The following is a 16,426-nucleotide window of genomic DNA, read 5'->3' as shown; positions in this document are numbered from 1 at the left end:
ACATTAGCTACGCTTCTATATGAAGGCAATTTCGGCCTCGCTTCGTGTCGCCGTTGGACAGCGCACACGAGACAGACGTGGTGCCGGCCAAACATAGAATCACTTTGTCGGCATGTACTAGGTTTCTCGCAGCTAACGCTGTTCCTTGTTAAGTTTTGTCGACTCGATTAAAAAAAACTTAGCTGTATATCTCATATAATAGACAGTACAGTACAACCACTTCCTTCGTCTCCATTTCACAAGCGAAGGCAAAGGCCTTCTGATGTAGCACTAACTCACATGAAACGGTAACAGATACGGTAGTGCTAAGGCGGCAGCAATGGCTGCTACTTTTACAACTGCGCGTTCTGGCTCGTTCGTTTCCGTTTTCCGATTCAGTCCCATAGATGTCTGTGATTCGTTCTTTCGGTATTTCCTTTCGCGCTGTCATCTTCACGCTGCCTGGAGCAGCTAGAATCTCGCTCGTAGCGAACAATCAAGAACGCTTTTGCACCGCCAGTAGCATGGATGCCTCACTCACTATCAATGTTCCTTTCTCCGTCCCCCGCTTATCTCTAGCCCTCCACCTCTCCGCACGTGTGCCCCAAAAAAACTCCCTGCAAAAAGCCAAACTCTTTCTCCGGCGCTGCTGAACGACCTTCTGTCTGTCTGTTTGTTTGTTTGTCTCCCCCGCCCCGAGCATTGGGGAGTAACGTCATGGTAGCACAGTTGACTGTGTTGGCCATGCTAATGCAAAAACATCTAACTCGTTTATCGAGTGTGCAAGTCAGTCAGACTGGCTGGTTTCGGTATCTATTCCCTTGAGTGAACCGTTAGTGTTTCGGGTTCTTGCTGGATGCTTGCACTGGTATTGAAGATCTTTTTCCACAGCCGAAATATAGCTGAGCCATAGTTAGCACAAACCGGATCGTTTCGGCTGTCGTCCTCAACCCTTTTCGTCGTTAGGATGGGCACAAGTAACAGGGACCTTTCGTAGCGAGCGGATTAGACCTATATCTAAAAAAGGAAGAAAGAGACCAAATGTACACGAAGTTCACTTCCAAGCAATGACATTACTAACAAGGGTCGACAGCGAAAGACGAATCTGGCTTGTCGTGACCGTATCAGAAACAGGTTTGCCCATTGAATTGCACGTGTAAGGAGATAAGTTATTGAGGCTACCGAGATATCTGGTTGAGAGAACTGCTTTTTGGAATCAGGAGCGCGGGCGTCCCCGCGTTGCGTCCGCTCAAGTGGTCGAGATGATCGAGGATATTCGCTACCAATAGCGCGCGATAAAGAGACACCACTACGAAAACTCGGTAAGTAAGAAAAAAGCATGGGAAATAGGTTCAAATAGATTTGAATCACTTGAAAATACGAGGTTAAAAATTAGCCCAGGAATAGCAGTGAATACTAAAACCCGAGGAAAGAATAGATATTCAACACAATAAGCGTTGTTGCCTGTCCGACTCTGGTAAGGGCCATTACGGCAGACTATCTATCCTATATAATAACTAACGCTCATTTTATATTTGTCACGAATATGGCAGTGCATAGAAAAATGTATGGCCTGTGTTATTCATTTGCTTTTTTCGAAAAGGACCCGTTTGCAGGGAACCGTTTCCACGATGGTTACAGATGGTTTGGTGTTTACGTGTAACGTCAACACACGATGTGTTTCTAATTTTTGGCGATAGAGTAGAACGAGCAAAGCCTGTATTGGATACCACTGGTATACAATATGTCAAATTACAAACTACGAGAATTATAAAATGTATCTACAGTATAATATTTTGTGATAGTTCGCCGGGAACAATATGCTAGCTATGAACATTGTGATAATCTAGATCCACTATCAGGACACAGGATTCAGAGAACTGCTAGTAGAAACAAGTCTGTCCGTCCCGGTGGAACGAGGTTTGTTTCTATCTAGCCGTTCAAAATGATCCTAAAGATCGTTATAAGAGTATACAGAGCGACTAGTCATCGATGGGTAGCAGATTTTTTTTTATTAATTTGCCTTCACTTCTATTTTCAGTTTAACTGTCATTCTAGCGAACTAACCGAATGTTTCGAGCTTGACATCTGTTAGGGATTTTGTCAGATGGGTTACCAGCACTTCCGAAGTGTGTCTACCCGCGCACACTGCCTTGGCTTCCCTGTCGGCTCTTGTCCTACATTTATCCTTTTTTTATATGTCATTTCGTCAATGTTCGTCACCTAGTTTCGTACTTTCTGTTAAGTTAGGCAGGCACTCGCTGATATCATTTGCTTATATCCGAACTGCGCTCTGTTTGAACGTTGCCATACGTATACGTACACGTACGCGTATGTCACTGTGACCACCGGCAACTGTCTATCAACTCTATTTTCCTGTCGGCCCCTTCGAGGCTGTAGGCCGCACGTCTATTTGACGTTGATTTAAGGCCAACTCGATCTATGTACACTTCTTGATGGTCGCCGATACATACCACCGGAAGGCTGAAGGCCAAGGCCAATGTATCGACACCGCTGCCAGTGAGATGCTATCGGAAAAATGGACCGCGTAGACTCTATGTACGTAGCTGTGACATCGACCGATCGTAGGTTCCGACCAGGTGACAAAAACTGATTTTGTTTTCTTTCTAGTTGTTTGATGAAAGGCTATTGCCCACTGTGCGTAGTCGCTAAATACAAGTTTAGGCATAGTGGGCACATAATCAATTGCCACATGCAATACATACTCTATTAAAGAGCTATCATTTGCTTGCCGGCGTCGTCGAGCGTACGGTGTCAATGCCCTATATCTATTTCGACGAGTGCGCATGAATCTACTAGAAGGAATATCATAAACTTTGTATTTTCCGCTACTGCTACTGTTGCTATCGCCTACAAACAACCGGTCGGGGGGCTTGCAGATTGCTTTGGAACGTCCGTAGTCTACACATAGATTCTTATGGCAGAACTATCTTATACCGTTTTCTCTAGGACGACGGTTTCTGTCCATCTGTCTGTAAGGTGTTTTTGATATATATGATACCTCGACATACGCATGTCAGTCATGAGCCTGCCTGGCTTGCCGAGACCATACCCAAACCAGGACCGAAAAGCCGGTTTAGTTATAAAGCAGCCTTCGTTACTAACACAACTAAAAATCGTGTTACCCTAATGGCTTTCGCTATATAGCTTTATTAATCAGTAGCAGCGACATCTAATTAGTATTTTCATTTTACTCTACTCCATTCTATGTTAGTTGTTCGAATAAGTTTTCTCGTTTGACATACGATACGCATGTTTTACGTTTTTCCGTCATTGTTACTGTTATTGTTTCGTAATGGAGTAAAATGAAGCGTTTCGCTTCAAAGGCCAGTAACAACATCAATTTTTTCGTGCATTTCCATAGCGCTCTCAACGAGGAACAACGACGGTTATTGGCAACGATTCACGGTGCCGCCGCTGTCGTCGATTTGTATTTTGGTCTGGCACTATTAGCAGGAGTAGCTATACAATGACGGCAGCGGCGGCGATGGTAATATCGTTCGTAGCATCTTCAAACGCAGGCCTGGGCCTATTACGCTGCTGTCCAACGGGCCTGAGACGGCTAGTTGTTGTATCTGTATAATTTGTTATTTCAGCGGTGAGTACTCCAGAGCTCAACGCTAACACGCGTCCGGTAAACAATAGCGCGACGATGACGTGATCCTTACCCTCTCCATTCCGTCACTAACGCTACTGCTGCTGCCGCTTCTATGACGCCTCAAGAGCTGCCTTGACGCCAAGGTCGTGAAGTGCTGCAGTCCGCCAACTAGCATTGTTATTGCTTGTACAATATGATTGTTATTATGATCATCATTAGACTCGTACTATTCGTACCAGATCATTATAAGTATATTCGTTACCTGTACGTCCCTGTTAGAGTCGCTACATTTGGCAGCGTTCAATAGCAACAAGAGCCACTGGAAAAATCTAACACGTCGACCCGCTAGGAGCGGCAGCGTACCGCAACAGCAACGGCGACAACGATCACCAATTTCGACAAGCGGAAGCGATCGTAAGATGGACAACCATCAGTTACCGCTGACGGGCTCAAAGTCGCCAGGCGTTTTCAGTGGCGCGTGCTGCAACAACGAAGACAGCAGCGGAGCCAAGCTACGGGGTCGACGCGAAATTTCGTACCATCATCATGGCAACGCCAACGCGGTAGACACATATAGATGGGGCTATGATCGCTGGTCAGATCAGAGTCGAGCGGTTCGGTCGGGTGCTCAGTTAGCCGGCTGGATTGTTCCGTGGCAGCGACCCGGCCGCCAACAGTGACTCCGGCTTTTGTGTAAGAAAATACTAAGCTGTTACAATACAACTGGCCTACAAAATAGCGTCCGAAGTATTCAGTGGCTAGCGAGCCGCCGGCCGCTGAACTCTCTCTTTAACGCAGATATCAGTTAGTTCAGGTGTACCTTGTAATCGGGCGGTCGTGTCGTCTGTGCAAGTCATAGCTTTACAGCGGTAACTGGCTCATTGACCGTGCCTGAGTGCGCAAGTGAGTAGCTGGTAGCTTTTTTTTTCTACGGTTTTCACCAAGTCGGAGGAATGTAGTGTAGATGGAAAAAAAAAAAGAGATTTCCGTTCGTGCCGAGTAAATTGGCGGCCGCAGACCCGCAGGCCCACAGCAGCAACAGCTGCTGCAAAGGCTATCGGCCAAGGCGAGTGTGGCAGCGCCATTAGCACGAGTCCACTGCCAAAAGAACACGCCGCGCGCGTCACAGTAACGCACCAGCAATCAAACGTTTAAAGCGCTCGTTTTTTTTTCTCGGTAACTGGCGGTAACCCGTCGCAGATTACTATTGTGCGGCTATACGCGACCCGCGCGTACCTCGGATTAAAGGCGTTATCCGGTGCTGATTCCATTAGCACAACAAGTGGTGCCTGACGCCGTACCTCTCTCCATTGTCTCTCCCTGCAAAGGAAGAGACTGGACGTACTACCAAATACCACAGTAGCGAGAGTTCACTGAATAGATAATAGCGCTCTAGAAAGCACTCTGCGCAAATGGAGGGTACTTATATAGAAAACTGTGACCCTGGTGAGCTATGGTGCTCATGCGATTTGATGGCGGTCAACTTTTCCCACTTCTGCGAGAACTGAACTTGATAAATTGAATCAATCAAGAGGATAGTGCAAGTTTAATAATAAGAAAGTGACGTGCATAGAAAAAGAAACAGACATAAAAAGTGTTGAATTAAAGAGCTAGCGATGTCTGTGCGCGCCAATGAAAGCCACACGCGTCCGACGTACTAATCATGCTTTCATCCGGTTAGGAATAGATTGTGTATTTATCGAGGAGGTCATCATCGACTGGCACTCTATTGACAATAACCTCTAGAATCCCGTATGGTTCTTTTCTGAGGGTTACTACTGCGATCGTTGGAGTCTTCTTCAGCAACGTTTGATCATTTACTTTCGACGTCTAACGCGCGACCGCGTAAGTCTATATCGTATCGCACAATGCACCTATAGTCTCATGCATGCGAATGCATCGGTTAGGCCATAAGGTACTTGAAGACATCCGAAGAACGAGTGGCCCTACCGTCTTCGGCAACCTGATATTGCTCAGCTAAGGTAGCGATTGGCAATTAGATTCATTGTGATGTAATGGTGACAGTAACCTGCATTGCTAGAGAGTTACCGAATGAGTTTCGCAGCTTTCCCGATAATGAACTCTTCATCGAGCACCAATGTAACGTATCAACGATGGCGCGTGGAAAGGCAGCATAGACCGCGCAAGTCCCTTAACCAAATTGACTCAGGGCAAACCGTCCCTTTTTCGTCGTACCTGTAATAGATGTACACACGAAAGCGTAGACAGGTACCGCCGTACCTCTGTCACAAAATTCTACTGGATCATTCGGATCTACACTGCCTATGCTAAGAGAGTAGAAGTAATTTTTTTTCAAAAAAAAAAAAACAAAATATCTGATACATGGGGGTATGCATGGAACAGCTTGTTCTGGCTCTTTAAGGGTTAAGTATGATGATGGTAGTTTAGGTAAGGACTGAACGAGCTGAGATTATAGTTGTACTTTGCTAGCACGCGTAACGTTAGCTATTTTTCAACTGAACGATTTTGAATTGAAAATCTTTATACTTAGGCAGAACTATTACTGGTTATTTTACTGAAAAATTTGAATAATTGTGAACCAATTACACAGTACGTTTCTAATTAACCGAACAAGCTAGACTTCGTTACAAAAGCTTACGCGTCTATATCAATCATCGGAAGAGCGCCCACAGATATGTGCAATAGGTCATTCCAGCTCCATAGGAATATATCAGCATCTAATTTGAAAATACAGTATTTCGAAACCTCTGCTTCAGTACGCAACGACGGAGGTCAAAACCTCTCCGCCGTAATCGCCTTGAAATTGGGGTCGCCGGGGCAACTCACTCATTTTGGCTGGAAAACAAAATATGGATCGCTAGAAAACGCCCGACGATAATGAGGCGCTCTGACTTTTCAGGAGAACGATATGTTATATGCTAAAAAATCTTAGCAAGACAAAAAGATAGATCAGTTCTACTACTTCTTTAATTTCATTTTCAATTACACGGTGCACTGTACAGCTGGAAAGGTGTGACAGCAAAAGCCAGCTCGGGGTTTGTTACCTGCCTATCTTCTTTCGCCAATACATGAATACCTAATTCTTCTATTGGGTTAATATATTATTAATAATAATCAGCTGCAGATCGCAACGAGCTTTACTCGACTGAAATATATTGCATGAGTCTCGCAAGGCCGGCATATTAAAGCGCAGCAAAGGAACTCTAGAGAAAACAGCCTCAAACCGTCAAGAGTCTTCTTTGGTGTGTCCTTTTTTTATTATGGTGCTCGTTAACTAGCCCCAGAGAAGCGGTAACACTGGGCAGCTGCGTCTCAAATTTGATCCGAAGCGTCAACAAATGAGTGATAACATTTGTGGTAAGTCTCGGCATCCGTGCCAACAAGCAAGCTGACCCATATGGGCGATAAAATTAACCTGCCGCTACCACTACTGCTGGCCTCCATGTTCCACCTGAAAAATGCAATTAAAAAAATATATAAAGCGCCTATATCTGTATCTAGATCGCTGCGAAACAGGCCGAACTGGTACAATTATATTGGCAGAATACGTCAACGGCAGTAGGCGCACGTAAGGACGCACAAATCAAAGATAGTTGTAGGGCAAACGTACATGGCTTTTGTTGCGGTAGTTTGCTACGGTATATAAATTCATTTAACAATATCCTATAGTTATATCGAGAGCTAATGGCTGATAGAGCGACTAGGAAATTCTGAAACATTTCTATTACAGAATGGACAATATATGTGCTCGTGCTGTTTATGCATCGGCATTGATATTTGTCAACACTCGTCAGCCTAACTGGCAGGGACGACTTGGCCGGGTGTTTTCGAAAGGTCTACTGCGATCGTCACTCAAAACAACACTTCCCCTAAGTATAGAATATTCTAACTACTAGGCAAATTAATCAAATATTAATAAGTATACTTATACAGGTACAGATCTTTTTTTGTTTTTGATATCTTCGTTCGCGGCCTGTTCGGCAAAAGAACAGCAACTAAAAGTACGATTTCAGAAACAGAAGAAATCATCGTTAACCATAAATGATGATAGGACTATTGCCTTCCTGTCATTTTTTTTTATAATAGTGCTAATCTTGGAGCGGCCGATATTTTCTCCCTTTTGTGCTTGCTGGCCAGCTTCATCCCTTTGATCGAGACAGATCTTCGTAATGTCGGCCGATAGTATTCACACTATATCGCCAACTCCTAGCTCGATATAGCTAACGGATGTACAATTAATGCCAATCAACGTAGGCGTGCAGACATAGAATTGTTTTTTGTGTCCTCATACCAACAGTGGGCTGGTACGAGTCACAGCGTATCGTACGCCGGTAATTTCTGCGGTAATGCTTTAGCACAAACGATTTATTAGCAAGAACTATTTGAATCATCTTTATTTTAAGGCTCAAGTGTAGATTGTTTATGCGCAGTACGTTTCGCGCTGCTATCGCGCTTCTGTGATGGCTGTTATTAGAAACCGAATATTTGTCAAACAAAAACCCAAAAAAAAAATAAATTCTTTAACTATTACCATATCTGTTTCTTTGGGAATGCTACAACAAGTACATGAAGTAGCAACGTGATAAATGGACACTGAAACCTGCCTGTCGTAATCGATTCACGACAGAATCATGAACAGTGCGAGAGACAGGCAATGTCCTGTCATATCTGCCCTATACAAGGCTTTCGCTATCAGTATTATACACCTTTCCAATATTGTAAAACATCTATAATGTATTGAACGAAGCTCGGGAACGGCTGACAGCGCGTGCTAATCCGGCCAGCGAGCGGGTTAACAACGGCGTCCTTGAAGTTCTGTGAACGTTAAGCACGCGCCGCGCTACGAAGAGCATAATGGGCAAACTCCGGCTCCTTGAGCCTGGAAAGCTTGTGGAATCAGATGATTGTGCTGTTGGGATAGCACAATGTCATGCCACAATGCTGTCTCTATAGGCGGAAAGCATTGTGACAAAACGACTCAGGCCTGAGTTCTACTATATATGTTCATGTAGCATTAGCCGACGTGGTAATACGAGAAACTTTGATAAGGCAAAAAACAAGAGAAACTATACATTCGAGTTTTTGTTTTTTATCTCATGAAGCACGCGCTAGTTAATATCAGCTTGTGCGAAATCAATGACACTTGAGGGCAACTGTTTGTTTGGCACTAGGGCAAGTTGAATGCGAGCCAGATCGGGGCTGAGCAAGCGAAACAAACTATATATACATACATTCGTGCCATGAATGCACATAGTAACCATAAGTGCCATATCTGCAATGCATTTTGTCTCGAAACGAGATCTTTTTTGCATTAGAAAAGACTGCTATTCATGTTGTATCTGTTGTAAGTTGCATACCCAGGTAATGTTCCGCCGCGAGACTATCTGTTTGAGGTATCATTCAGCAAACATTGCTTGCTATAATGTTGACCAAGCGGAGGGTAGCAAAGTTTGATATAAAAATTATCTTATTCAGTTGGAAACAGCCTAATGCTCACGTTGTTCATACGTTTTAAAAGCAGCCATATCCGATAAAATTGAGCCCACGGCGTCAGCGAAGTTTTGTGAGCCCATTAGCCTTCAGTTCTTTTTATCCAGGAACTTATGACGTCAGCGTAATCTCTCAGTAGACACGGGCTGGAGGCCTTTCACACTAGGATGGCTGGCAACCGATGAACAAGGGATGAACTGAGGTGCTGAGCTCCTGAGCTATCAACATGAAGGCGTTGATGCGTAGGCTAGATGCAGCAGATTTAATAGTTCTCCATCAGGGCACAACCTATGCGATATTAAGCGATCAATACGCTTGGACGCCTGTACCAGTGGTTCTGCAAAACGGTCGTATCATATAGTATCCAACGTGCCGGCGCCAGAGAAAGCGCCAAACTCCTTAGGGTCCCTTCCGTTCCAGAGGGTGAAGCATCTATTCGAGCCCTATTTGTCTACCTGTGTGGTCTTGCCTATTCTGCTGACTAGAATAAGCAACGCATCGCAAAACAAAGGTGTTATTGTTCAATGGATTTCCAACAGTTTGTGCATCATATCGCATATAAAATAAAGAAACAGAGGGATTTTAAGTCTAGTCGATTCGTACTCTACACAAGGCGCAAGCAGCGCGAAAATACTTTTCTAGTCCTTTACTAAGGTGTCCACTAGTACAGATCTAGGATCGTGTCCCGAGTTGTACGAACACATAAACGCCCACACTCGGCTATTGAGACATATGAAAGGGTTCTAAGGTAGGTCACACAGGTTTGCATCGTCCACCTATCTACGTGTTGACGCAAACACTTACACAGGCTCTCATAGACATCAGCTTCAACGAACGCGAAATCATTTGTATACGCCTAGGTTAGCGACACACGCACTCGCTGACTATGCAACGCATAGCAATGGCCCGTGTCTACATCGTCCACAATCTATCTAATGAGGCGTGGCAGTCGTAATAGATGAGCTATTGGCCGCCATAGTAAAAACTTTTTAAACGAAGTGGTATGTAATGTAAGGGAGCAGCTAGAAGTAGCGTCTGTTCGTTAGTAAATTGCCATTGTCGGCTCCTCTCATACGAATAACGACGAAACTCAAATGCCTATTTTCTGTAGAATTAAAAGTTAATGCTTCTTATGGATGGAGTTGATGAGCAGGTAGAATAGATGTGTATTGAACAGTATTTAGACTGATCTGGAACCTCCGCGAGAATTCTATTCGACTTTTCAGATCGACCTATTTGTGATAACGTTTACGTATCAATTCTGAAATGCATCAGCGAGATAAATCGCGATCGCAATCAGGAGCTCTGCCTAAGTCTGACACTGCAATGATAGGTTTCTAGTTTGGTTTATAATGGTCAGTCAATAATTCCGGCCATTTAAGTATCTTGCGTATCAAATATTTGACGGAACCTTCATGAAGGTATCTCTCTGACACTAGACAATGAAATGAGTCTGGCTAAATGCACTTCGCTGACTCGAATTTGTCAAGAAGTATGGCACGCCTTGATGAGCGAAATCATTGTCCCATCAAAAATATCCGATAAAACAGCCCTATTGGGATCAAGTACGATATATGTGATTTAATCTCTCACTATATCGCTATGCTTCCTTTATGCCAGAGCCATTCAAAGCTAAAATCTCGTTTTAGTAGTGGTCAACGTTACGGCTGCTGACAACGGCGCCTGTCACAGCGATAAATTCGTGGCGCCTGACCTCTCTTGTCTCTCGACAATTTTCGTACCACGCGCCGAGATAGAAAAACGAGAGAGAAACGAGTTGTTGTTGGAGGGTATGTTATCGTAACCCCTTGGGCTTGCTTATTTACGTCGTAGGTATGACGAGGCCAGACGATCATCCTGGTCATAGCTTCCATGCCTCCGCAGTAGGTGCCGTCAGCTATCGTTGCTGTCGTCATGGGCGCAACCACCAGCGACGACAACTTCATATACCTCTTCAACCTCTTATACATATAAAACGGGCGAAAGGTCGCAACATTTTCGTTCCCACATCTCACATCTCCATGGCGTATTCACTGATAGCGGAACTGTGGGTCCCGCTCCCACATTATCCACTGCACCTGCTATTATTTGGGCAATGAGCTACTAGGCGATTCTGTCTTGTTCTTCGCCGCAAACGTGACGCTAAAGCGACCTTTCGCCGCCACGGTCATTGCGGCCGTCGTCTCATTGTCTATCGCCTAGTACTCCTTCAGGACTTTTTGTAGGTTATATTGCAACATGCCCTCTGAAGGCTAGCTGTTGGCACTTCCAATTTGCACGCTGTTCCCCTACGACGTTTGTGTTCATCAAACACGAAACGCTCTTCTGCACGCCACGACAATGGCAGACAGACGGCTACGACTAGTATATCTCTTCCACGTTTCTATTTTTAGTAGCATTTAATTTACTGCTCATCGAAATTGCGCATTATGCACACCATGACACAACAAGTTTTCCAGCGGTTAATGAAAGTCTGGTACGCTTCAGTGCGCGTCATATAATGTGACGTAGACGATGTACGCGTATAGGACGCCGAGTATCATTTGTTCGAGGGCTGTACTTAACAGATGAATTCATCGAAAAGTTCATCGGTAAGTTACGTCAGCTAGGTCTACCCTTTTCTTCCTCTTGACACTCAAATCGTCCTCTATTCATATGAGCTAATACCATCGTTGTGTTTTCTGTCCTCCGATACCTGGCCTTCAAGTGAGCTTTCAATGGGGTGCCGAGAGTATCACGAATAAATGTAGTATGTGTGCAAATCGTAACCAGCCAGGTGACCGGTTTGCTATAGGCGACCTGTACAAGTGTTAAAACAATGCATACGGATACAATTAAGTTAACGGTGTATACTTTTACCCTTTAACTTTTTTAAAATATTGCAATCATTTAGTAAATTTATTCTCGAAAAGCGACGTCTAATTATAAAGTTTCCTATTTTTGTCCTTGTACCGGAGCGTAAACGATCCGAATGCGGATACAATTTTCTTTACCCTATGATCATGGTGATATTTCCCTTATCTGATATATAGCACACTAATATATGTGGCTGGAATTCCAGACGGGGGCAATTTATTTTGCACTAGAATTCGCTTGTACTATGCAACTGTACATATTACTACTCGTAATTGCTTTCAATGCTGTATTGTCTTGGCGCTTTTTACTGATTATAGATTGGAACGGTTACAGACACGTTCGAACTGGTAAAATAGGCAGGGTTGTGCCTGACTAGAAATCATTGAAGCTATCTACTACACGCAATAACAAGTCTTAAAAGTTACTAATTTGAATCCTGTGGCGGGATGAATGTATCGTCTAACTTTAAGCCGGGCTCATAAACCATAGATAGGTTAAATAATAATAAAAAAAAGTTCAAGCCAAAAAATATTCGTTGCCCCTTGCAGCCCTTGTAAATGTGGCTCCCCGAAACTGTACCACTAGCCTAATTACCTGTTTTAAATTAATTTACCTATTTAATTGTCGATTAAATATTTTGCATCAATGTCTTTTCGATGTTCCCCTGCGCCCCAAAGGTCCACACCAGTTACGATCAGATTCAAGTGTTTATATCATTACGTCTGCAGCCTATTTCGTAGTGGCGCAGTGGCCTACGTCCCTGACTGCTAGCTAAGCCAAGCAGTGACACGAAGCAGCGACAGACAAAAGAATACATTTTTACTTTAACCGCTTTTTTTTAGTGCATTTGCCCGGTTTCGTCTCTTCGTCTACCCCATGGTCAGTTCGTTTGATCTGAAGAGAATCACCAGGGTGGAGGCACAGGGCAGACCAATTATATTGTCTCACAATAATATTAATCACGGCAACAATACGACTAGTCAAAGTCGCAGTAAGGATGATGGATGTAATAAGAGCGCTTATTTGTAACTTACTCGATCATTTCTTTCGATCAGATTTTGCCATCCGATCGGCCGTGGGTAAAAGGAAATCAAAAAATTACTCGCGAAAATCAATATAGCCGGTCGTGGTCGGAAAGCGATCCGCCAGCAATCTGGCCCCTTAATCTATTTTCTGATCCGCTATCTATCAACCCTGGGCTGGACGAGTTTGTCTGGATCGATTGCGGGGGCGTGTTCTGACACCTGCCGAGTTCACTCCGGTATTGCTACAATTTTTAAGGTCCGAGTGCTGCTGTCCGAAGGACGACAAAAGGTTGTAACCGGAAAACAAGCGACTAGACCAACCTTCAAAACTACGAACGAAAGAAGAGAAAAAGACTGCAATAGAATAGACCTATAAAATCATTAGAACGCGACATTATATAAGCGGTAAGATAAAAGTACGTCATCGATGTTGGTGTTGAATAGACTGGGTATTCGTAATGGTGCAAGCGTAGCTTCATAGAGAAAGAACGTCACACTGAAGGCCCGGCCGAAAATACACAAAAGGCCGACATCTACGGTAAGCACGTACGCTCGTTCTAGTTGTTGGGATGTCACTAGTATTGCTCATAAACCCGGTGGACGTGATTTATACTGCGTCCAATAGAATCAGCTAATGGTATGCAGATCAGCCTAATAACTAAATAACAAACCCTATCTAAACTTGGCGTCAACTTAATTTCTGTTTACTTACACAAACGTAACCGTCTTCGCCAAAGTGAGCAACGGCAAGAAAATTGACGCGGTCGAGCTACGATCCGACATGCCGTTACTTCAAAGAAGTGATCTCGATATTTTGGTACCAAGCCTACGTATACGCGTCTCAAAACACACTACCAAGTTACAATAAATCTTTATCACAAGATAATTTTCCAATATCAGCAGCGAATTGATCTTTGTTGAAACGAGATAGGCATTAACTTGTCTAGTATGTCCCCGTTAAACACGTTAAGGTATTACTTCTGCGTGGATCCGTTTCCGACTGCCAGTACGAAAATGCGCAAGCGAGAAGGGGGCGTAAGTAAGTATATTTATCTGCTGGTAAAATCAGTTTCTAGGATTGGACGTACTTTGTTTTGGTCGCAACCAACCAAACCCATGCTGATTGTTGGGGCAATCTGTCTTTGATTGACGTCGAATGTTTCAGCGTCCTCCTCCTATAAGTTGGTCATAACAATTAACTAGATAGATTTTTGGCTTGAGCTTAATTCGTTCGTCAAGGAACTTCAGTTTTCTCGGTTGCTAGTAACAACGAAAATACGTTTCTGCTGTTTGTAAATTTTACACGAGCAAAATAAGAGCTCGGGCTTCATAGAACACAGCCAGTTCAAAGAGAAGGTCACAAATTTTTGTTCGATATGGTAAGGCTCCATAATAATGAAGATTGCTTCATTTAGGTTCGAGATACACTAGGCTTGGTCTTTTTTTTTAGATTTATTGGTGCTACTGCTTGTCAGATCCAAGTCTCAACGTTCTGGAAGAGTTTCTTTAGACAACGTTCGCGGTGGAACGTTTCCAAAGACCCTACTTTTCGTATTTTCATTGACAGTATTAGAAATCGATTGAGAGCAGATTTTAGAGGCGGAAAATTAAACCCTTTTTTTCGCGTTTTGCGTTCGCTGGCCACGATGCAGTTTCTAGAAGACAAATTCAATTATGACGCCCACCGTCGTTCTAATAAAATTAGTTCACTCGCAAAGACACGAACCCGTTGACAATGTTCTCGTTACACAGGAGTACCTGCGGACAATATACTTTTTGGTCAAAATGAGGCAAATCTGTGAAATGTTAGTAAAGTAATAGGCGGCAATGTGACAAAATGCCGCCGTGCGGGATTATGCCGCAGCACGAATCGAACGCGGACAGATGCCAGCGATTCGAAATGCCCAGTTGTCACTAGCGGAAGGGGGTGGAAGCAATTAAAGTGCTGCAGGATGTGCAACAGCAGTCAAGAATAATGGCGGAAGTGGCTCCAGATAAAATCGTTGCAGGATCCGATCCTGTACATCCTCGATAACGAGCAGACAGCGTCGTGACGGTGTATCTAGCAATTTTTTTGCTGGAATAAGTATATGATGAGATTAGAAGGGAGATTTCGACACAAAGAAGATGAGCGTCGTCAATCATGTGTAGGTCCGCAGACGTTGTCCTTTATAAACAAAAGATCAGCCCCGTTAGACGCAAAATGGGTAGTGTTATTTTACTATTGTTGGACTGCGGTCCGCATATCGAGTAGGCTGAATAATCTAAATTTCGAAGTGGTTTGTCAGACGCTAAATAGACTAGTTTTACAGTAGATAATGTATTGGAAATTAAAGCGCAACTTGGATGTGACTTGTTGATAAAAGCTGTAGCGCAGGATTGCAAAGTAATAGCGACATAGCTTTGTAGAGCATCATCACTGCTCCTCAAACCGATTCGTTTCTTGCGGCCTAGGCGGCTATGCATTGAACTATCCTATTTATAGCGTGAGGTCGCAACGAGGTTTTCTGAACGGCTGTGCCCGAAGACCGTAATAATGTTGGCTATTAGTAGGATTATTATTGCTTTGTCATTACTAAAAATAGTCCTGTTTAAGGAAGGTACAACTAGCTAACTGGCTAAAACTTCTATCTTCAAACAATTCTTTTCTGCCGCTTGTTCCAGCAAGAGGAAACGGACCACCTATGACAATCACAATAACTTCTCACGATGATGGCAACATCATATTGACATTATTAAAAACCCAACTATTGACCGATATTTAATACAAGCAGAGGTTCCGTGTCATATGTTTACGTATTATCATGAAATGCTACGATAGTAATAATGATACTATGACCGGTCACTCGTCCCTTTGAATATACAAGCGCAAGTTATGTAGCGTTATAATGATAAACTTGTACGTTATGAAATTCGTAAGGGCACGTAAATACGTATTTTGTTTCAGTCTACTTAGTTACTATCGCTTCTACTGCTTGAACGTGAACTTATGCGGGCCGTCACCCACAGAAAATGTTCCTTAAGTCGAAAATGGCACATGGTTAAATAGAAATACCCCTGTCACACGTTGTACTTGGAATCTTGTGTGGCAGATAAGTCGCGTCGCACCGAGTTAGCAAATCGCCGCGTTGTTTTTTGCGCATGGATTTTCCGTTCTTTCCAGTGCAGGAGCGTTAGATAAAAGTTGATCTTTGCTTAAAATTCAAAAGCAACACAACCCTTTACAAGTGACTGACTTCCAGTTGACACGAGCGTAGCAGACAAACATATGCCAGTTAAAACAAGTAGTTCGCAGAAAATCTGTAGAACAGGTTGTCGCATAATCACACCTAAATACTAATAATAGTAATAATGGCAATGTTTTAGCTTGTAACTTAAAATAATTCTACTACGACTTTGACGTCTTGTCATAGCCTGAATAGGTATCGTCTAGTAGGGCTGATAGACAGGCAGACCATTTTTGCCAGTAGCAGAC

At 43.5% G+C, this 16,426-nt stretch overlaps 1 protein-coding gene, 1 long non-coding RNA gene and 1 pseudogene across 8 annotated transcripts in view; 2 read left to right on the top strand and 1 right to left on the bottom strand.

Annotated features, from left to right (window-relative positions):
* LOC111267496 (serine/threonine-protein phosphatase alpha-2 isoform) overlaps positions 1-16,426 on the bottom strand; it is a 107,869-nt gene that overhangs the window by 54,197 nt on the left and 37,246 nt on the right. The gene's annotated exons all lie outside the window — the stretch shown is intronic.
* LOC147752526 (uncharacterized) overlaps positions 1-16,426 on the top strand; it is a 32,313-nt gene that overhangs the window by 2,609 nt on the left and 13,278 nt on the right. The window lies entirely within an intron of this gene.
* Positions 833-16,426, top strand: part of LOC111267495 (E3 ubiquitin-protein ligase MARCHF5 pseudogene) — a 28,872-nt pseudogene continuing 13,278 nt past the window's right edge. The window contains exon 1 of one of the 2 annotated variants that reach the window (XR_015313834.1): positions 833-1,301. The product of XR_015313834.1 is annotated as an E3 ubiquitin-protein ligase MARCHF5 pseudogene, transcript variant X2 (transcript). Of the gene's footprint in view, positions 1,302-3,824; positions 5,444-16,426 lie in introns of those variants that run through there. The other variant, XR_015313833.1, reaches the window with a different exon arrangement.

The sequence above is a fragment of the Varroa jacobsoni genome, unplaced genomic scaffold (genome assembly GCF_002532875.2).
Source record: "Varroa jacobsoni isolate VJ856 unplaced genomic scaffold, vjacob_1.0 scaffold_1194, whole genome shotgun sequence".
In the NCBI taxonomy this organism is placed as follows: Eukaryota; Metazoa; Arthropoda; class Arachnida; order Mesostigmata; family Varroidae; genus Varroa; species Varroa jacobsoni.
Note: the sequence above shows the minus strand (reverse complement) of the source record. Positions and strands in the feature narration are given on the sequence as shown.